Source organism: Lygodium microphyllum, unplaced genomic scaffold (genome assembly GCF_053477565.2).
Source record: "Lygodium microphyllum isolate KBCC unplaced genomic scaffold, Lygodium_microphyllum_v1.1.10 scaffold_149, whole genome shotgun sequence".
NCBI lineage: Eukaryota > Viridiplantae > Streptophyta > Polypodiopsida > Schizaeales > Lygodiaceae > Lygodium > Lygodium microphyllum.
Genome location: NW_028229632.1, coordinates 83,676 through 107,696, shown reverse-complemented (window position 1 = coordinate 107,696; position 24,021 = coordinate 83,676).

The following is a 24,021-nucleotide window of genomic DNA, read 5'->3' as shown; positions in this document are numbered from 1 at the left end:
ATATAAGCGGAGACGTACGACCCAGGGACGCCCTCGCGACTCTTTATCTCTAGCAATATTGTAGCACATGCGTCGCCTAGAGATAACGGGGCATGCTGATTTGACGTCATCTCATCTTCCTCCGGCTTATCACCTTTGTAAAAGTCTGTTGCCAGGTTCTAAAAATGGTAATGGCAACGGCAACATGGGACTCAACCCAACACCTATAGGCACGAGCTGTCGGCAACGTCTATTCAAATCAAAAAGGTATTTTTGCTTGGGCTATCGTTAATCGACTTTTTTCAAAGATAAGCAACGTCTTCAATACAATAAGGTAAGCTTAGCCTTTTCGCTTTCAATGGTATTTTGCGCTTTTTAAATGGTAAGCTTTAAAGTAAATCATACTTAGAAATCGCGAACCCGTGACGTGACGAAAATGCAATAACTAAACGGCAAGGTGTTTAGAAATCGCTATATCCTACGTGAGAACGCAAAGACTAAACTTTTCAGCATGCAATAATTAGAAATATAATGTTAAGACGCAAGGTATTGGCAAAAACATAATGTTGGAACACAAAAACTTACTTACTTACAATAAGGTGCTTATAAAACGTAATATTGAAATGTTTTGAAGGGCCAATCCTTTTGTCATGTCCCTCATTCGTTATGCTATTTTTATTTATTTTTTATAGACTTTCTTGCTTGCTTTGCTTTACTTTGTTTTGCTCTGCTTTGCAAAGCAAAGCTTTGAGGAGCTTTAGCGTATTGACTAAAAGAAGAGGGGCTTCAGCCACTCGACTGAAGGGAAGAGGGAAAGGCAAAGTGCAACGATTTGAATGGCGTTCGACCCTTTATGCGATTGGAAAATTCCAAACGTTGGATCCCTAAAAAGAAAAGTTACCACTTACTTAGCCAGCCATCGTTCCTTCAGTCCCTATCACCCATTACTCTTTGTAATTGCGGGCGCTAGCCCCACTTACTTGGCTGCATCGTATGAATATGGATTGAATAATCCATCAGGCGTAAACTCCAAAGTAGATAAGATTGCTTCTTATCCCCCTTTCCACATCGCGCTTCATCGCCTAAAGTGCCGGATGAAGTGCTGGTCTGATTTTAGGGGCGTGGTCATCTCGTCTAGGAAGCTATGGATGCCCTCATCGATAGCATACGTGGGCAACTATGTCAATAACAGACCTTACAAACAAAAAAGTCGTCTTTGTTGCGCGATTTTATGGGAATCTGGATTGCGGGTCGTGGGTCCATCTTTTTTGTTACACCAATGTGGATTACCGAGTGATTCGTAATCTGACCTCTCGCTTGCAATCTGGTCATCCCATAAGGCGGCAGAATCGATGGAGTGACATAGATTAGGTATTCAAGCTAACTTTCTGACGCGCCATTCGCTTACATCCATTGGTTTGTGATCCGGGGACTGTCCATGTATCGAAGCGGCTCGTTATCCTAATTTATTTTATCTAACACGATCTGGTTCCCGTACTGACCCAAGATATGCTTTTCAGTATTCACGCATTGACTATTGGGAAGGATTTCTAAAACCTAAGACCGAAAGTCCTTTTGCTTGCAAGTCACAAGTTTTCAGGGCCAAACAACTGAAACGAATCGATTATCACAAGAAACTGTGGCTTCGGTGGAATACGGACCCGGGCCCAAAGAATCATGAAGTTTGTTTCGTTTTCTAACATTAAGTGGCTATTTGGATAGCCACGTCCAGCTCCAATGAAAACTAGGAAAGAGAGACAACCATTTAATAACTCATAGGGGTAGAACTCACAGACAGGGCACCTCTTAGCAGCGCCAAGAGTAGGCAAGTAGCGGAATCAATTGAACCGCTTCGTCTCAGCGAGCTACCTCGAAACGCTTTACTAACTAGAGATTGCCTTTTTTTGTCTGTTAAGTAAGTCAAGAAACCTCCGTCTCATATTGGCAAGAATCAGGACAGAGAGATCGGATTCAATGCTAACAGATGCAAAATGAATTAACAATCTTTAGAGATAACGTAATAATAATTGGCAATGATTTCTTTTATGGTTTAGGTAGCTCAGTTGGTTAGAGCAAAGGACTGAAAATCCTTGGGTCAGTGGTTCAAATCCACTTCTAAACATAGCGAATTATTAGATTGAAATCTCTGGACAATTATATACTAAATGCAATTAAACCCGCAGCTTATGAGTCTTAGCTAAAGCTACAGAGCTCTCTATTTGTTTGATCCTAACATTAATCTTATTTTGATATTATTTGCAAACGATGCCAAAAGTGATCATTTCATTTTATTGCCTAAGTCTCGGACCTTACACCGGGTAGGTCCTTAACCCTTCCGCCCTGAATAGAGGCCTTTTATGATGAAATGTTCCGGCTACAAGTCAGTGGACATGCAGGAAGAATTGCTCAATATGCATTAGCTCTTGAACGTTTATGGCATTGAAGAAGAGAGAAACGCAAATCAAAGAAAAAATGAGATTGTTTAAAGCTAGAACAACAAAATAACCATCCTGGAAAGAAGAATTACCGACTATTATACTAAATTGTCAGTGGATGAGACCGGTTGAGTGATAACGGTCGGGGATGGAACTGCACGTGTTTATGGATTGAACAAAACTTAAGCAGTGGAAACGGTAGAATTTGCCAGTTTAAGGTGTCAAAGGAATGGCTTCGAACCGGGTTCAAATCCTATAAACGAATCATAGTTGTGCTTTGTTTGCTGTTTGGATTCGCCTTACCTGCTTATGCTTTTATAGCACAAGATTTTACCACCCACTTTATACCCATCACCAATATATTGCTGGGTTTATCATGGTAGGGGCCATATTCTTCATTAGGGATTATGATCCGGAACAAAACAAAGACAATGTATTGTCAAGAATGTTGGAGCATAAAGAAGCAATAATATCCCATTTAAGTTGGGCTAGCTTATTTCTAGGTTTCCACACTCTAGGTCTTTACGTACATAACGATGTCATGCTAGCCTTTGGAACTCCAGAAAAACAGATTCTTATTGAGCCCGTTTTTGCATTTGCATTATTGAAAAAGAAATATGGTTACGGATCTTTCTTAACTTTACAAAATACTTTAACCACCAAAGAATATTTGCTGAAAAAATAAAAGCTTTAGATAAAAGCCAATTTAAGCAACAAACTTGCAATTCACTCCAAGATACTAATTCAAATAATAGCTATAAGAAATGCAAACAAAAGAAACCGCATAATCCGGTTAATGATCATGATTGCAGGGACAAAGATAATGGTAAAAAAAAACAACCAGATTAATAAATATATATTATCATAGCACGCTAACTAAAAGGCATTAGCGCATTGATTATGGCTTTCAGCATCGAGGTGCTAAACCTTCCCTAAGATGTTTTGATCAGCTTGTTATCCCACAGAGTCACTCTTATCCTAAGAGTGACGGCTCTTCCACTTGGTTAGCACCGTTAAATCATAGCAGGCCAACTTTCTAACTATTTGACTGATAAGTATTGCAATCAATCTCCCGCACTCTTTGGCTGATTCCTGTCTCTGCATGTTTTCGTTACTTTCTATCTAAAAGGCCTACGCGCCAATCGCTTGCCATCGCTGCATATTGCTTTGCCAGGCCAGACAATGCAGCTGATCGCGAATATGGCTTATCGCATGCCATAGCAAAGACTGGCTATATCGCATTGATTATGTTTGTTTTCTGCGATCATAATATTTTTTATAGGTCTGGAGATCATAACATTTTTTATAGGTCTAGCAAGTGTCATAAAGCAGCAATCCGGCTAATTCATTTTATTTTGGGCAAGCGGGTGCCTTCGTGGTTAAGATTTTAGGGCGTCGAAACGGATTTTGGAACCTATTTACATTTTCTATGAAAGGAACGGTCAACGAGCCCGCCGGTACGGACGCCATTAAGAGGACCCCCAATAATTTATTGGGAACTGTACGAAGTATTTGAAAGACAGGGAAAAAGTACCATTCGGGTAATATTTCCAATGGAGTCGCAAAAGGATTTGCTGGTTCACCAATCATTGATGGTTCCGGAACCGCAAGACCCACAGTACATGCAAACGTCCCTAAAATGACTACTGGAAAAATATATAATGGGTCGAGTCCATTTATTAGCTTTTTCTAGTGCAGAAAACTTGTAATTCCTTACTATCTGGCATAATTGTCTTGTTTCATCCTGAATATGAAGTTAGTTGCAACAGGTTGCTGGAGGCAGCAAAAATAGTACAGGTTGCCAGGCTAAAGGATTGGTTCATTTTTTTTTTCAAGCCAATAAACTTATTTTTAGTGAAACTATTCATAATTCTGCGACTGGAGAGCAACCAACAAAGAAAGATGGAGATCCGGCATTATGGCGCGTGATCCTCCTAACCCTAGATAAAAGGTGGAAAGCGAGGATAAAGTGCTTTAGTTAAGTGTCATTGCTTATGACGTTATTGCTGTAGCCTCAAGGAGGTTTGGCCATTGCTTCAACCTTCCCGAATTCCTGCAGATTCGGGTCGTTTTCCGCCACCGGAACGTCTTGAAATAATTCCCATATGGTGCGGGAGACTCAATTGATCTAGACTCAGAAGCTGGGATTTGACCCTTTCCATCGATCGGTTGGGCCAAAGCATTTACTGGCTTAAAGGCCTAAGAAAGAATTACTAACTGGTATTTGCGCAATTTTTCCCGTTGCTTTTACGGAACCCCCTTCCTGTATGGTCGAACCATCGCCCATCAGTACTTAGCCAACATTATCAGATTCTAAATTCAAAGCGATGCCTACTGTACCATCTTCAGATTCTACCAATTCTCCAGCCATTACTTTGTTCGAACCATGAATGCGGGCTATTCCATCTCCCACTTAAGGTACAGTGCCAGTATTAACAATTTCCATTTCTGGGGATCGGATGGGTCAAAAACAGCTAATTCGTATAAAGCCATTGAACCCGCAATACTGGCCGGAAACGGCGAGCAGACAGTCTTTGATTCATAGCAGTGCAGCTCTTGACGTACGGGGCTTTCCCTTACTTTGTTTCCGGAGTACAGTAGCTAAAGAGTGCAGTATTTGACTATTTATTAGGCATTTCCTTCGACCGGAAAAGTGGCCATTGGTTCACGATACGAATACTGTTCTAGGGATGTCGCTAATAGTTTCTGCTAGACAGAAGTACTGTTTTGAACGGGCTGGCTCAGCAGCAACTCCTGGTACTGTAGCCGTGGGAACGACGGTTCGGTACTCGTTGCTGTGACTGAGCCTAGGGGTTGTCTTTCATAACAATAGCAAGTTCGTAACTGATAGGTGCAAATAGGGTTGTGTTTATACAAGTTCGACAAAAAAGGAAAAGCAATGAATCCTTTGGTTTCCGGTAGATGGAAGATCTGCATGAGCGATACAAGAATTCTTGTATAATAACAATCGATTAATAAGAACCTATTCTTTTGGCCAATCCAAACTCTTTTAAGGAATAGCTTTTCCTATCCTATGAAAAAATATTTTGTACTCCGAACCGGATGAAATTGCATTATCCAGATAAGTCGCAACCACGCGTTGTCTATGTAAAGCAAATAGAATTGCATTACTACATACAATTTTTTCTCTTCTATAAGTACTGATTAATAACGCTTCATGAGCAAGAAAGAATAAATCTCGTTTACTATAACCCGTAGTTCCAAACCCGGTTCCTTTAAGAAAAGATGGATCAGCCTGTATGTTAAATCCTTTGACACATGATAGAATCGACAATTCTTTCTGACGCTGAAAACTATTAGGTTTACGAAGATTTATCAATTGGTTTAACCGATTTGGGGCTATCAAAGCTGGATCTATCTTTGCAGGTATGTGAGTCGAAGCCATGACAAGATTGTTACAAATGCGAGAATCCCTGTTCTCATTATGAATATTCCTCAATACTAGGCAAAGTAAAAATCTGGGATCAGCTTCTAATTTGTGATACGAACCATGAACACTCAATTCATGAATATCTTGAATCCATATTGTACAGGGAGACATCTCCTTTGCTATTCCAAAAATAGAATTGACTCGACGTACGCTTTCTTTTGAGATAAAAAATCCACGTACATTCTTCTTAAAATAGGATCGATTGTATAGCAATTTTCTTATCGGTAGTTTCACCAACGGGAAGTGGGAATTGGATGCTTAAAATTACGTGAATTGTTGACTGTATCATAAAGTCCTTTATGTCCACGTCCCAATCTGCCCCCTGGCGGAAGATGTGACTCCAGGATCTCCTTTATGCTATGTCCAATCCCAAAGTTTGTTCTGTACATGTGTCCAGCTATGATAAACACAACAGCAATAGCTAGGTGGTGATGAGCAATATCGGTCAGCCATAGACTCTGAGTCTGTGGATGAAATCCTCCCAGAAACGTTAGAATAGCGGTTCCTGCTCCTTGAGCACCATTAAATAAATGATCGTTGGAATCTGGATTCTGTGCGTAAATACTCCACTGACCTGAAAAGAATGGTCCTAACCCTATCAATTTCAATCTTTTTTGAAACTTTGCTTGCAGGATTTCTTTTTTTTTTTTGAATTATACGGAGATCAGCCAAATGACGTATTTTGCCAATCATTCTGGTTTCCCCGCCTACATTTGGAGTATTTCAGGTGGAATAAAGAGATTTTCAATATTGTTTCTTATCAAAGGGATGATCCCAATCCGGAATAAGCCCCATAAAAAGATATTCCCATTAAACCAATTACGAGTATACCGGCTACAGTACCTACTAGCCACAAGGGAATCCTTCCAGTGGAATTGGCCGTTTCTCCTATCCTCCCCCAGCCATATTCTCAGTCTCATTATCTGGTCGCGACTCGAGACATGAACAGTCATAAGTGGTTGGTATGTCAGTAATTCCCAATCAATGTTGATAAATCATTTCAATATTTCATTGAAAAAATAATTAGAGAATGAAACAGCAAGTACGAAGATCAGCAGGAGTCCCCAATAAAGGCTTGTACGATTTAATTCTACGCTTTGTTTGTTCGGATTTGGTTGTGTCATGGATTCGAAGCTCATGTAAGGACATACTATCGTTGAATGAATTGCATTGCTGATATTGATCCCGAGAAGAAAACCGTGGGTATAGCTAATCCGTGAACGGCCAACCATCTAACGGTGAAGATCGGATAGGTTCTGTCTAGAGTCATTGGTACCTCCTAGAAAGATCTGGTGAATGCATCAACTTGTTCTAATGAGTCAAAACGGCCAGTTATCAAAGGAACTTCTTGCCGGGTTTCTGTAAAATACTCGTTTGGGCGAGGGCTTCCGAAGACGTCATAGGCTAAACCTGTACTGACAAATAACCAGCCCGCAATGAACAGTGAAGGTATAGTGATGCTGTGGATAACCCAGTATCGAATACTGGTGATAATGTCAGCAAAGGGGCGTTCTCCCGTATTTCCAGACATGCTTCGCTCCGTACTCCGTTGTAGTATAAATAAGGAATTGGAAGTATTGATATGAGAGGTATAATAAAACTCACCAGGCAAGAACATCTTGCTAACCCTGATTAAGTTGTCATTATAATACCAAGGGTAGGCCGAACAGGGGAAGCTTTTGACCAACCAGTTACGATTGGAAAGGCTTACATAATGAAATTGATTCACCAAGTTGATGATAAGATTCATGCTCGATCCAGTGGACCCTATGCACCTGTTACACAACAACCTCTTAAAGGTAGATCTAGACGTGGAGGACAACGAGTCGGAGAGATGGAAGTTTGGGCTTTGGAAGGTTTCGGTGTATCTTACACACTACAAGAAATGCTTACTATTAAATCCGATCATATCCAAGCTCGTTACAAAGTACTTGGTGCAATTATGACTGGAAAACCTGTGCCTAAGCCCGATACGTCCCCAGAGTCTTTTCGATTGCTAGTTCGAGAATTGCGATCCATGGGTCTGAATTTGGAACATAACTTGATACTCGAAGAAGGTTTGGTAAGAAAAAGTAGAAAGATCTGATCGAAACGTTTTTAGCAAGAACCAATAGGAAATTCTTATATTATGATTCATCGAACCAATTATCAGCAGCTTCGTATTGAAATTGCCTCCCCCGAGCAGATTCGTAGTTGGGCTGAGAGGGAACTACCGAATGGAGCAGTCGTTGGGCAAGTTAATTAACCTTATACGTTGCATTACAAGACTCATAAACCAGAAAGAGATGGTTTATTTTGCGAAAGAATATTTGGTCCCACAAAGAGTGGAGTATGTGCTTGCGGAAACTACCGATCCTTTGATAATGAGGAAGAATCCTCCAATTTTTGCAAACAATGCGAAGTTGAATTCACTGATTCTAGGGTACGAAGGTATCGAATGGGGTATATCAAACTGGCATGTCCAGTAACCCATGTATGGTTTTTGAGAAGAATCCCCAGTTATGTTGCAAATCTTCTAGCTAAACCTCTTAAGGAATTGGAAAGCCTAGTTTATTGCGACCTTTTTCTTGCTAGGCCTGTGGGAGAAAAACCCACTTTATTACGATTGCGAGGGCCATTCAATTACGAGGATCGACCTTGGAAGAATGTTCTTCCCATCTTTTTTTCCACTCGGAACTTCGAAACTCTTCGGGGAAGAGAAATAGCCACTGGGGGGGACGCTACTAAAAAACGGTTGACCAACCTTAATCTACAGAATTTGATGGATCGTGCATACTCAGAATGGCAAATATTAGCAAAACAAGGATCTAATGAAAATGAGTGGGAAGATCAAACAATTCGGAGAAGGAAAGATCTTTTGATTAGACGAATCAATTTGGCCAAAGATTTTTTACAGACACGTATAAGACCGGAATGGATGGTGCTAGATTTTCTACCGGTGTTGCCGCCTGAATTGAGACCTATTGTTGAACTATACGAAGGTGAATCAATTACGTCTGATCCAAATGAGCTTTATAGAAAAATAATCTATCGAAATAATACACTTATTGATTTTTTATCCGGAAGCGAATTGACTCCTGAAGGATTGATGGTGTGTCAAAAAAGACTTATTCAAGAAGCTGTGGATGCCCTCATTGATAATGGTATACGCGGGCAGCCCATGAAAGATGTAAATAACAGGCCTTACAAATCATTTTCCGAATTAATTGAAGGTAAAGAGGGTTTGCCGGTTCCGCGAGAATTTGCTAGGAAAGCGGGTCGATTATTCGGGTCGTTCCGTTATTGTGGTAGGTCCATCCCTTTCGTTGCATCAATGCGGATTACCTCGAGAATTGTCGATAGAGCTTTTTCAAGCATTTGTAATTCGTAAATTGATTGGATGGCGCATCGCCCGTAACCTAAGAGCCGCCAAGTATATGATTCGAAAGGGAGAACCCATTATATGGAAGGTTCCTAAAGAAGTTATGCGGGGTCACCCTATATTACTAAATCGAGCACCTACGTTACACAGGTTAGGCATACAAGCGTATCAGCCTATTCTGATAGAAGGACGTGCTATTCGTTTGCATCCATTAGTTTGTGGAGGGTTCAATGCAGATTTTGACGGGGATCAAATGGCTGTACATGTACCTCTATCTTTAGAGGCTCAGACGGAGGCTCGTTTCCTAATGTTTTCACATGCTAACCTATTATCCCCTGCTACGGGAGATCCTGTCTCTGTACCAACTCAAGATATGCTTCTGGGACTGTATGCGCTAACCATCGAAAATAGACAAGGGATATATGGAAACAGATACTCCCTTATCGAGGGGGATTGGCAATCTTATTTCAAAATACCCTATTTTAATCGGCCAAACCACTTGAGCGCTAGGCTTTACGCGGGTCGGATCATCTAGCCACGCCTCGTAATTTGAGAAACGAGCTCCGTGGAAGTACATACCACTTAACCAAATGAAAATAATGGCTAGTTGACCAAAATGAGCACTAAATATTTTACGGGATATATCCTCCAAATCGTTGGTGTAACTATCGAAGTCATGAGCATCAGCGTGTAAGTTCCAGATCCACGTGGTCGTACTTGGACACTTAGCTAAAGTTTTTGAGAAATGCCCTGGTTGAGCCCATTTCTCAAAAGAAGTTTTTACGGGATCCTTTTCCACCATAATCTTGACTTCTGGTTCCGGTGAACGAATAGTCATCGAGATTCTCCTCTCTTTGAACGGAGGATAGCAACAACCTACCGACAGGAGATACAAAACTTCTAAGAGATTGGATTTCTATAACATAAAATACCCTTCTCCTCTATGAGTTTAAAACTGGAACGGCTATGGTAGAAGATTCATCCGTGGCAGGCATTTAATCTTATTATTACATGGCTCATAAGTGCTTCATGGACCTTGTGGAACGAACTATTTGTTTGAGAAGCTCGAGAGTTTAAATATGGATAAGGGAGGGGGCCAAATAGGGGACGAAAAAAGTTTTTGATTCTTATCAATTCGTTTGCCTCAACTCTTCTTGCTGATTATCAATCTCTATTTACCTCTCCTGGCTTGCGACAAAAATAACCTCAAAAAGTCATGATTATTAAGGACCAAAAGTCAGCAGCTCTATATAAAATTATTTAATTCATTACGGCTCGCGGTCCACTAAAAGAATTCGCCATCATTCCATTGATTCTCAAACGGATACATAGGTTTCAAGCAGCAAAATAAGAAATCACATTATATACCAATCCGGACTATCTATTCCAGTTGTTATGGTTCCTGAGATATCATACGAACACACGTTTTGAAATCCCAATCGATATTTGTGGAGTTGATTATCCCTCTTGGAAAGAAAGATTCAGAATAGTTTATAATTCACCAAGCATTCGATACAACTCATGCATTCGTGTCCAAATTAGTGTAAATGAAATCACTTTTGCAAGTTCGATAACAAGTATATTTCCATCAGCCGGCTGGTGGGAGCGAGAAATATGGGATACGTTTGGTCTATATCCATCTAATTATTCTGATTCTTGGCGTATACTAACCGATTACGGGTTTGAGGGCCATTCATTGCGAAAAGATTTTCCTTTGAGCGGATACATGGAGGTACGTTATGATGATCTAGAGAAACGTGTGGTTTCCGAACCAATGGAGATGGCTTAAGAATCTCGCTATTTTGATTTAGCCAATTTTTGGAAAGTGTAGCGGTGACTTTTGACTCTTATGAAACGTTGTTTTGAAGTGAATGGTTTTGACTCGAAGATATAAATATTTGACAGGCAACTTGTAATCGCTTTGATCCAATATATACTGGCATAAAATCTTATAGCTATCCTGTTAAGGCCAATGGTAAACATTAATTGCTTTTATCCTTTATGTCCAATAGCCATATTTTTTGTCGTGTGCTAAAGATCCGCTTTCACATTACAGACAAAAATAGTTTTTAATAATTGGCCTTCGTTTTTAGCAATAAGGCAACCAACTTGACAAGGATTCTAAAGAGCGTCGAAAACACACAGAATTGGTTATGGGACGGGGTTCTATACCCCATCCCCGAGGGATGGCTATTTGTTAATTAAACATAATTGCGAGTTGTGCAAGCAAAGAGATCCCATTTTTATAAGGTTATTTTACTGTTTACTTTGATGTTCTCCGTAAGTTTATCTTTAGGCCATATTAACTAGTAGAGAGTATATAGTGTTCTTCTTTATATGTTTTGTTTGTTGTTCAAATGATTGCTACATCTTTGCCAGCTATATCTGAAATGCTCTCATTAAGCTTGCCTAGCAAATTAAGTGTTCTCCTTACAAACGTTTCCTATGTCATATTGAATCTAGGAAATTGTTGATTGGGAGGATAGCTTTAGATGGTTATGTTGCATGGTCTTTTTTCCTTCATTAAAGGGGTTTTTTTTAACCTGAAGATAGTAGGAACACACTAAAATGGACTAATGAATGGAAAGCTCCTATTGGTAAATAGAAAACGGTACGAAAATCACAGATTCCTATCTGTCTTCTTGAATCAAATCAAATATCAAATCAATGGCTGGCCCTTAAGCTAAACTTTGCGACTAAGATGTTTTACCTTGACTCTACTAATGTTTCATAGCGTTTAGAGGACGATCCAGCATAGTTAAAGATAACAGGTAAAAATTTTATTACTTTTCTTGGCTTTCAATGGTCATCGATCCTTCCATCATGATAAAAAAGCATATCCGTTTTCTATTAGCCATTACCGACTACATTTTCGGTCTATTTATGAGTAATCAATTGAGACTTATTTTTTTCTCTATCAGTCAAGTGCTCTGTTCTAAAGAGATTAGTGTCCCGTGCTTATATTTTTATTTTTTATTATTTGGAAATTAATGCAAGCTCCTTTAGCTTTCCGATAACCATATTGACTCTCTTCTTTTATCCATGATAAACTTTCATAAGTACGAAGAACGGTATAAAAAGCTTCGGAAACTGTGTAATCAAGTCAAGTCCATGGAAGCCTAATCCGTTTGTTCCTCGTATACAATTGGATACAAAATTAGTACTAACTCATAAGGCTCTGTCCTAAATCTGAAACTGGGGTTTAGCCATGAGATTTGAATTTGAGTTACGCCTTCGGTTCGTGTTTTTTGCTTAAAACCTAATATTATTTGTCGTATTGGAATGGATCCATAAAAAGTCACTTAATTTGTTGCTAGCGTAAGAAGTTGCAAACTTCTCGAGGTTCATAAGGGAAGGGGTATAAAATATTGAAACGAGATTTTGCGCAGGAAGCGAGGAAGAAAGAAACAGATCATGTCATATATTTTAGGAACCAGATTAGTTTCTGACAGATAAATTAAACTCGCTTTGACCAAAATATTTGGAACTGGGCCTAGAAAAGCTATTCGGGTCTGTGATTTATCAGGTCTCAGTGACAGCATTAAGGTCAATAATTTGACTCGACACTAAATCGATGGGATTGGCGCCATAGTGCGCTGAAATGGTTTTTTAATCGATTCGGAATTGAGAAGAGAGATTTAGCGACGTATTAAATGATTAATTAATATTAGTCGTTACCGTGGATTGCGTTATAAAGCAGGATTGCCATTACGCGGTTAATGAACTTGCAGTAATGCTAAGACTTGTCGCAAGTTAATAAGAATCTCAATCAATCAACAAAAAAAAAATAGTAATTCACAGCGACATTTCTTCACGGGCAGAAATGGAAGAAAACAAAGCGCCAAAAAACAAACAAAAGCAAAAAAATAAAAATGAAAAATACAATCAGGCAAAAGCAGCCTTTTAAACACTAGCTATAATAACTATACTGTAACCGTAAACAGGGGAAACACCATTAAGGATTAAAAAAGCACCACGGTATTGCCTATACTTAATTAACTTTTGGTAATACCTTCATTACCATAACAAATAATAAGGGAGAGAAAAGAATAGGAGCTTTTTTCGGTTGTTTAAAAGGGTTTAAGGGTTCCCGTCGCTCAGACAAGTATGCGGCTTAAGCAACTGCGGAACATGTCGCATAAGCTGCCATTTGATTCGGAATTGGTTCGGTCGAAGTATGAATCAAGGGAATTGGTCTTGCAAAAAAGGGATTCTTGCCGAAAGGTTCAAAAGATGGAGGTTTTATTATTACCAAAATTCGCGATGTAACCTCAGTGCCATATAATGGATGCTGACCCCCTAAAAAACGTCGTGTCTAAATATTGTCATCAATTCATCCATTCTCAATGGCTGGACAACGCATAATGTAATCTTAGTGAAATTTTGACGGTGTTTGATTAACAAAAACAGGGAATTTAGAGAGGTCCATAAGCCTGGCAAATTATGCTAGGCTTAGCTTCAACGAAACTGAGCGGCCGCAAAGCGCAAAACAATCTTATCATATGTCGTTTCTCTGAGCGATCCTGTCCAAACTATTCAAAATAGGGGTCCATCCCCTGTTACCATTGCCCGTAAGCAAACATAAGTGATAAAGAGAAGGTTATAAAAAACGAGATTGAAAGTGGTTTTTATAAACTAATCGTTCTTCACTTCCTACTCGGCGTAGCTTGTCATATGGGTTGTAAGTGGGTTTTCCTTATATGTTCGCTATTGCGTATTTGGCTTTTGCCATAGTTGTTATTGTCGTATTCCTAATTTATTTAATTAGGCTTCTCGGATAGTATGCTTTTAGGCATTTTTGATACTTTTAATTCTATGATTATTTTTCAAACAAGGCAAAAAATACGTTGCACAACATATTGAGCATAGCTAGCGTATTTATTTGGTAATAAAAACTATTCTTGAGGAAGCAAAGGAATCTGGCTGTTATTTCATTCAATTCTTTTTTTAGTGTTCAATAAAAACTAGCAAATTTCTTTTTTACAACTAAAGATTGAAAAATCGACTCTTCTTTTTGATGAAAAATCAATCTATAAAACCTCGTGAAATTTGTTTGATAAACTAACGTGTGAAAAAGGAAGTCGAAATAGGACATTTAATATGAGAAATTATTTGATAGAAAAGATCAAGGATGATTATATTGTAGATATCTTGAATACATTAGATGTTTACACAGTAGAAATATTAGTAATATATGCATTAGGCCTAATATTCAATGATATAGCTAATAATAATCCTATAATGAAAGCGGCTACGGTTATAGATAAATTAGGAAGTATAGTGTTAAAAGAAAGAGTTGTTATGAAAACAGAGATATACAGTTTACATGAGGAAGATCTTATTGATGACAATGATAATCGGTTTGATAGTAGTATCAACATATATGAGAAATGCAAAAAGTTAGGTGGATGTATCCTAAACTATCTAATTGATAGGGAATTGTTAGAAATAGCTGAAAACCCCTTGCAACAAAAAGCAGGTTCTAGTAAGACCTTTCAAAAAAAATCATTATATGTGAAGTGCATATACGACCTTAATTTGATACCAGTGAAATTGAATTTACCAATGATTGTTCCACCTGTACCATGACATATAGAAACAAAAATAGAGAATAAAAAAGGTAAGACATTGGTTACAGCGTTAAGCGGAGGATATTTGACTGATTCCGTCGATGTGTATTATCGTTATCGTTTGCTGAGCAGTAAGAACCCAGAACTGTTTAAGCTCCGAATGACAGTCCGATCAGAACTAGATTACTTGCCCGTTATTTCACATCTTCAGTCGGTAGGGTTTAGGATTGATTTAAGTGTCTTGGATTTCCTGAAAAAGCATAAGAAGAAACTAATTAATGCTAGATTGCTATCAGATGTTGATTATATAGATATAAATCCTGATGAATTTGTGTCCGAGTACATGAACTCATCGTTCAGTATCCCAACTAACTTTAATTATAAGACAATACTGCATGAATTTATGGTTGAGTCACAAAGGGCGCGTAATGAGGAAACCGTTATAGCTATGGCTGAGGCTTACAGCGGCTACGACGTGTACTTTCCAGCATTTCAAGATTTTAGAGGTAGGGTATATCGTACTGGAATATTCAACTTGCATGAGTGCGATCTTTATAGAAGTCTATTAATCTTTAAAAAGAGGTATAACTATAAGAAGTTATCATTAAGTGAAATTCCAGCTACTATAAAAGTAGCAACGTCGAAACGATATGACTCATCTTTTAATAACGAAGAGGTATCGATCAAATGGTTCGATAAATGGTATTCAGAAGCGGGTGAGGATATAGATGAGTATATAATAGAATCAATGAAGAAAGCCAAGGAACCATTTCAATTTATGCGTAAGGCTTTGCGTTGAAAGGTGGATGTTTTGAGTCTGAACCAGTTTTTATGGATGCTAGCTCTTCAGCTTATCAGATTATGGCGTACCTGCTACAGGATATCTCAATAGCATCAGACACTAATTTGATTATGAGCAACAAGCGTAATGATCTATATACGATATTAAAAGAAGCTTACCTCAAGCACTTGAGAGATGGTAATCACCTTTCACCCAAGTTGGAAGCTTGCTTTACCAGAAAATTAATAAAACGCATGTTTATGCCTTTGACATATGGAAAAACCGTAAAAGCTATAGCCGACGACATTTATGATGTCATGAACCAATATATATCGTATAAAAGCAGTATGAACCTGGCTACAGAGGCTTATAAGTTCTGGTGTGATCGCTACTCCGGAGTGGACAACTTGTTGAAACTATTTGGTTCGGTGGGAATCTTGTGTTCATCCTTGGGTAGAGCCGTGAAACTATCAACTCCCTTATTCTACTCGTTTCAGGATTATCGCAAATTCGAGAAACAGTCGGTTTGGGTATATTCCCACAAGAAGGGTAAAGATAAACCTACTAGGCATAAGATCACAATGAGCGTGCCCACTACGGAAAGGAATGTGCTTAAATCGAAGTGTGCTACATTCACCAGAAGGATTCATTAGTAGCCATTAATACAGTTCGAAATTATATTGATAAATACGGACATAAACCAATCTATACGGTACATGATTGTTTTGTGTCAGACTATGAAATGTCCGATAAAATGGCAGATATCTATAAAGATGTGCTGTTTAAATCGCTAGATAATCCAATAGGTTTAATAAATGATTTTGTATTCAAAAACCTTATAAAACCCCTGTGTCCATACTATATGTATTATACATCGGATGTAAATGATGATATAGTTGTCTATATGATGGATAATAATATCGAGAGCTTCGTTGTTGTGAATCCTGAGACCCTACCTCGGGATAGGAGATCTCCAGGTTATCATTGGAAGAATGATCCAATTCCGGTTGAGCACTTGAACTTCTTCATGCAGAAGTGGTTTGAAGCTATTACTAAATCTCTAGGATTGAAAAAGGCTAATAAATTCAAAGAACGTGCCGATTCATTTGTTATATTTTACAACCAATACGTGGAATCCTTATGCGGTAAGGTTATAGAGAATGTTTATGGTAATAAAAACTTCACACTTGAACTGAAGACTCAACGACTTTACCTCCAAAAACAGCAGGATTTGTTTAGAAGTACTTGTTTTGATCAAAAAAAAGGAATAAAAAATTATAGTTTAACATGAAAAACTTCAAAGAATTATGGTATTACTTTACATAATCTAAACTTTATGAGAGGTCTAGTTCGAAAGGTAGGTGAAATTTTGGTTTTGTATTGTTTAGAAAGGGTATTCGAGGCGTGTGGTTTCAGCTACTTCTACTAACCGCGATCTATTTAATTCAATGGATCCGGCTTAGTACAAGTCCCGATAACTTCAAGTTTACGATCAATTACATAATTGACACCGGTGATACTGATAATGATCCTTTAAGCGAAAAAGATATTGAAGACTTCTATAATAAAGGGAGACATTCTAGACTAATGCAAGTAACAATTGGACTCTCAATTAAAGGGGGAGATCATTGGTATAGCGAATTGAAACAGAGAATAGCCTTTATGGCAGAGAAATACGAAAATACCACCATATTCGGGTTGGATATTGCGCTCTATGGCCCTAAAAGCTCTAAATCAACGCTTGAGATCCTACCTCAAGAGACAATGAAAAATAGTGTCTGGGAAATTGTCAAAGAACAGCCTGCGGTACAGAAAGAGTTTGGTAAGGACTTCGTTAGATTAAGCAACATGGAGGAGGCCCTTCGGAAACAAGAAAAGGTGGTAAGCATGAAAGAAGCCAAGGACGACACGAGAAAAACCTCAAAAAGACCTGGACAATACATATCTATAAGCAAGCCTGATAAGAAAACTAAGGCATTCATAGTTGGAGACATCGAGACTATCTTAGTAGACGACATACATGTCCCTTATGCCATGGGCTACGTTTATGCCGGTGAAAGAGGTAATTCTATATTGAATATTAAGAAACCAATTACGTATTGCACTGAAAACTTCTACTATAAAGGGGATTTCAAGGAAAGAAGTCGATTGATGTTCAACGACTTCCTTAGCGGTCTAATCAGCTATTCGAATCGTTACGGTACCAAAAGGGTATACTTCCACAATCTATCCCGATTTGACGGTATCTTGCTCTTGAGATTACTAATCGAGTATTCAAGTAAATGGATAGTGAAACCTGTCATTAGAGAACATAATATTTATCAAGTTATGATATATGATAAGAGGAGACCAAAAATCCTGGTACTTGACATCCGGGATTCCCTAAAACTATTGCCCGGCAGTTTGAAATCCCTAGCCGAAGCTATGTGCCCGGAGTTAGGCTGTAAGGGTTCAATCCCTCACGATGAACTAAATTCATTAAACCTTTCGGAGAATAAGGATAAATTGATCAAGTATCTCGAGCAAGATATCTTGATTCTGGGTGGAGTGCTTAGGAAAGCACAAGAGAAATATTGGGACCGGTTTCATATAGACATAACTAATTGTCTGACCGTGTCATCGATGTCGATGAAAATTTATCGCACCCACTATTATCCCAATGCATGTCCTATATATCGTCCCGACCCCAACCAATCGGCGTTCATTCGCCGGGTCATGTGGTGGTCATACCGACGTTTATATACCACATGGTAAGGGCCTTTTCTATTATGACATTAACTCTTTATATCCTTACGCGATGACAAAGCCAATGCCCGGCGGAAAACCTGTATGGGAAGGGAAACTACAAGGTTCCAACCTAGAACCCCTATTCGGCTTCGTAGAGGCAAAAGTAACGTGTCCCGATACCATCAAGGTACCTTTACTACCCTACAAGGACCCCAAGAATGGAACCCTAATTTTCCCCACCGGGACCTTCACGGGCGTCTACTTCACAGAAGAGCTCAAATTAGCGGTAGAAATAGGGTATAAAGTTGAACTTAAGTATGGTTATTTATTCGAGAAGATAGAAAGCCCGTTTTCCGAATTCGTGATGGAAATTTATGGGGAAAGGAAGGAAGCTAAAAAGAAGGGAGACCAGGTAATGTCTGCCCTTCATAAATTGATAATGAACTCCCTGTACGGGAGGTTTGGCATTAAACCCGAATGCAACATAACAGAGATTTGTGATCAGGAAAAATTATACAAGCTAATGTCGATTTACCAATTCAGTATGGTGGAACCGTTGAACGAAACCCACTACGTGGTAAGTTACACAGGCGCACTGCAGAGGTTGCAGGATCATCTGAACAAGGATGATGTTTCGGCTGATAAGATGATACACTGGATGGATTCGTTGCGCAATAATAGCTCATCTGCTGTGCAGATATCTGCAGCAATCACCTCATATGCTCGGATACACATGTATCCTTACATATCCCTACCGGGGGCGGAAAATACAAAAATTAGGAAATTGCCATTACAAAGTAACGGCTACAAACAGAAAGACTAGGAAATTGCGTAAAATAACGATAACAGGCGAAAACACTAAATCTAATATCGGAAATACATGACCCTAAACTTACATTGCAATACTTAGCATTAGAAAATGGTAATCCTAAGTAATTAAAGCATAAAACAATAACCTTCCGCGAAGGTTGTGATAAATTGTCCACGGCTATGAATACTAGAAACGCAAGAGAAATGCACAAAAGAAGACAGAAAGGTTGACCATGACCAGAAAGAAAACAATAGCTATGAATATTAGAAACGCAAGAGAAATGCACAAAAGAAGACAGAAAGGTTGACCATGACTAGAAAAAGATTGACCATGACTAGAAAAAGACAAATAATAAGTTTCAGCATTAGATGGGCCTTTATTATACTTTTTCTGATTATTCTGTTCTATAGTTTCAATGAGGTAGCTGTATGCCAAGGGGAACTTATTAAGCATCCCATTATAACACAATTGCATAATACGCCGTGGCCTATTCAGAAAAAAGAGTCCATCGAGGTTTTAGAATCTTATTGGGGTTCTCTAAATAATTTGAAGGAAATTCCGAATACTGAGGAGGGGAAAAGAATGTGCTTTTTCATACTTAACCCCGAAACGCTTGCTTGGAACTTAGGAATGTGTGATTTAATGCGGGTAAACTATGAACCATATAAAGTATTTTCAGCAAATATGCAAGATATAACCTGTTCGTTTATGGAAACTCTTCGTAATCTTGGGTTTTTAGATATTCCTACTTTTAATGACTTTTATCATTATAGAGAAGTAGAATACAACGATATGTTTACTTTATGTAGACAACTCGCTAATTTACCAGAGTATGAGAGACAGAAATGTCTTCAGATATATCTTCGTTTTGCTCCCGAAATAGCAAAGGTACTTTTACGGTTTTTAAATGCTTTATAGCGGCCATTATGATTCTATTTTATTATATATGACTGGTGAAAATTATGTATTTTGATACGCCTAGAAAATGGATTTTATATAGACTAATAGATTATGAGAAATCGTTGCTACTAGCTATTAGTTTCTTGTCGATCAGCTTTTTTTTTCTATATCTTTCCCCGATCTTTCTAGTTACCCATGGAATGGCATATTGTTTATGCATTTAAGTAGAACAAGCGGAAAATCAATCTCGGACTAGGCTATGAAAGCTAGAGAAGTGTGCTTTGGTCTAAATCCAAGCAACCCGGGAGAGTGGCTGAGTGGTTAAAAGCGACAGACTGTAAATCTGTTGGAAACCCTTCTTCGCAGGTTCAAATCCTGCCTCTCCTAATAAAGTATTTGAACCTTTTCTTTATTCTTAAATAGCTTTCTTGCATTTAATGGGTGTTGGGACAGACCCAAGCACTAGATAAGATTTGAATGCTTAAATAGCATTTTTCGAAAGGAGTTTAAGCGAGTTCGTCGCAAACCATTTATTCCCAATCAAGGGCGCCTTTCCTCCATTCGATGAGAAAACCAATAGTCAAAATCCAAACAAATAGCATCATAGACCAAAATCCATACTAACCTATCTTTTCTAAAAAAACTGCCCAAGGAAATAAAAAAGTTACTTCTAAATCGAAAATAATAAATAGAAAAAGGACCAAATAAAATCATATATCAAATCGACTTCTAGCATCACTAAAGAGATCGAACCCACGCTCGTAAGCTGACAATTTTTCTGGATCTGCCGTTTTTTTACCTGTAAATGTAAAAGAAACCATGATTAGGATAAAAGAAAGTAGCAAACTGAAGATAAAACAAATTGCAATAGGTGCAAACTCATCCATCGTTAAATACTTAAACAGAAAAGGATAAAAATCCACCACAGACGGCTCTAACGTACTACAAATGCTAGGCCATATATAGATTAGCTGCTGTATGCAAGCATCAGACGTTTGTTGGGTATCTCTTAATAAAGGCAGTAGCTGTTTGACTGTCTGCGGATAATAATTATCCCCCATTTCATGGTATTTACGAATGCATAAATTGGCTTTCCTTACAAATCCAGTAAAAGGTTCACCATAAGGGGAACCCTTGGATAAATAATCTCTTAGATTAGGTAATATTACCTGATGTAATTCATTTAAGGGTCTCGCCAAAGCTTCCCTTCCCGTGCTGTTATCGTTTTCAGTAAGGTATATAATATGATTAAGATGAGCGTCGAAAGAGTTCTTCAATGTCTGATATTCTCTCAAATTTCTAAGCAATGGATCCATATTTTCAATTTTTCTTTAAAATACTTAGGTATAGCAAAGACTTACTTAAGCTCTGCGGTCTGTTTCTGATGTTTATGGATATTCTTTGAATAATTTAAGAAATACAACAAATAATTTATATCAAATAGAAGAAAGAATTGATAATAATTTCTTAAAATTTATTAAGGATATCTGATCGTGTATCAAGAGGTAAATCTATTGAAAATATAGATGTTCCAGAAATGGTTAATAATGTAATCAAGAAAGACCATTTTTATTTGAGTCTATAGAAACAAATACAGTATCTACTCAAACTGAAAATATTCAATTAGATAATATTAATTGAATATATCCTTATTCAAAGCCAGTTCTCGTAACCTTTATTCAAAGCCAGTTCTTGTATCCTTATTTAAAGCCAGTTCTCGTAACCTTTATTCAAAGCCAGTTTTGACCAAAATATTCACCTTATCTTACAAAATTGATGTCAAATGACCTTTTTATTAAAAAAAAGAAATATGGCCAGATGGGTTTAGAGCGAATTTTTTTTTTACAACAAAGATTGCTATGGCGCAACCCGTTTGGATTGGCCGAATAGGTTCTTATTAATCGATTGTTATTATACAAGAATTCTTGTATCGCTCATGCAGATCTTCCATCTACCGGAAACCAAAGGATTCATTGCTTTTCCTTTTTTGTCGAACTTGTATAAACACAACCCTATTTGCACCTATCAGTTACGAACTTGCTATTGTTATGAAAGACAACCCCTAGGCTCAGTCACAGCAACGAGTACCGAACCGTCGTTCCCACGGCTACAGTACCAGGAGTTGCTGCTGAGCCAGCCCGTTCAAAACAGTACTTCTGTCTAGCAGAAACTATTAGCGACATCCCTAGAACAGTATTCGTATCGTGAACCAATGGCCACTTTTCCGGTCGAAGGAAATGCCTAATAAATAGTCAAATACTGCACTCTTTAGCTACTGTACTCCGGAAACAAAGTAAGGGAAAGCCCCGTACGTCAAGAGCTGCACTGCTATGAATCAAAGACTGTCTGCTCGCCGTTTCCGGCCAGTATTGCGGGTTCAATGGCTTTATACGAATTAGCTGTTTTTGACCCATCCGATCCCCAGAAATGGAAATTGTTAATACTGGCACTGTACCTTAAGTGGGAGATGGAATAGCCCGCATTCATGGTTCGAACAAAGTAATGGCTGGAGAATTGGTAGAATCTGAAGATGGTACAGTAGGCATCGCTTTGAATTTAGAATCTGATAATGTTGGCTAAGTACTGATGGGCGATGGTTCGACCATACAGGAAGGGGGTTCCGTAAAAGCAACGGGAAAAATTGCGCAAATACCAGTTAGTAATTCTTTCTTAGGCCTTTAAGCCAGTAAATGCTTTGGCCCAACCGATCGATGGAAAGGGTCAAATCCCAGCTTCTGAGTCTAGATCAATTGAGTCTCCCGCACCATATGGGAATTATTTCAAGACGTTCCGGTGGCGGAAAACGACCCGAATCTGCAGGAATTCGGGAAGGTTGAAGCAATGGCCAAACCTCCTTGAGGCTACAGCAATAACGTCATAAGCAATGACACTTAACTAAAGCACTTTATCCTCGCTTTCCACCTTTTATCTAGGGTTAGGAGGATCACGCGCCATAATGCCGGATCTCCATCTTTCTTTGTTGGTTGCTCTCCAGTCGCAGAATTATGAATAGTTTCACTAAAAATAAGTTTATTGGCTTGAAAAAAAAAATGAACCAATCCTTTAGCCTGGCAACCTGTACTATTTTTGCTGCCTCCAGCAACCTGTTGCAACTAACTTCATATTCAGGATGAAACAAGACAATTATGCCAGATAGTAAGGAATTACAAGTTTTCTGCACTAGAAAAAGCTAATAAATGGACTCGACCCATTATATATTTTTCCAGTAGTCATTTTAGGGACGTTTGCATGTACTGTGGGTCTTGCGGTTCCGGAACCATCAATGATTGGTGAACCAGCAAATCCTTTTGCGACTCCATTGGAAATATTACCCGAATGGTACTTTTTCCCTGTCTTTCAAATACTTCGTACAGTTCCCAATAAATTATTGGGGGTCCTCTTAATGGCGTCCGTACCGGCGGGCTCGTTGACCGTTCCTTTCATAGAAAATGTAAATAGGTTCCAAAATCCGTTTCGACGCCCATTGGTGTGGGTGGAAGGATCTCCTTGGCAATGTTTAAAGCGCTAGAACAGAAGGTGCGCCTGAAATTGAGACTTTTGATTCAAAAGGAGATGAACAGAAGGTTCAACACCCTTTTGATTGCACTATTGATGAACAGGTTCAACATAATCCTCCTTTTGCTAAATCAAAAGATGTTGAGGCAGAAGCTGAATCAAAAGCAGGGCCGTTAGGATGCTTAAAAGCAACCTCTCTTTAATGAACGAACGGTTATAAACATCAGAAACAAGTGAACCTCGTGTCGCAAGTTGCTAGAACGCTTAAGCACTTTTGCTATGATGTCAGCTCCGTTGACGCGAGTATCTTTGATGCGGCCTTGCCGATCTGAGAAAAGAAACTCTACCAAACGATTCCGAGAACCCAGCTATTCGTTTCTATTGCTTTTTGCGATGCCGCGGAACCTTGGTAATTGGGATTTTAAGACGCAGCCATACCCATGATGTAAGGAATAATTGACCTACATCATGACATTTCAGTCTTTTTAAC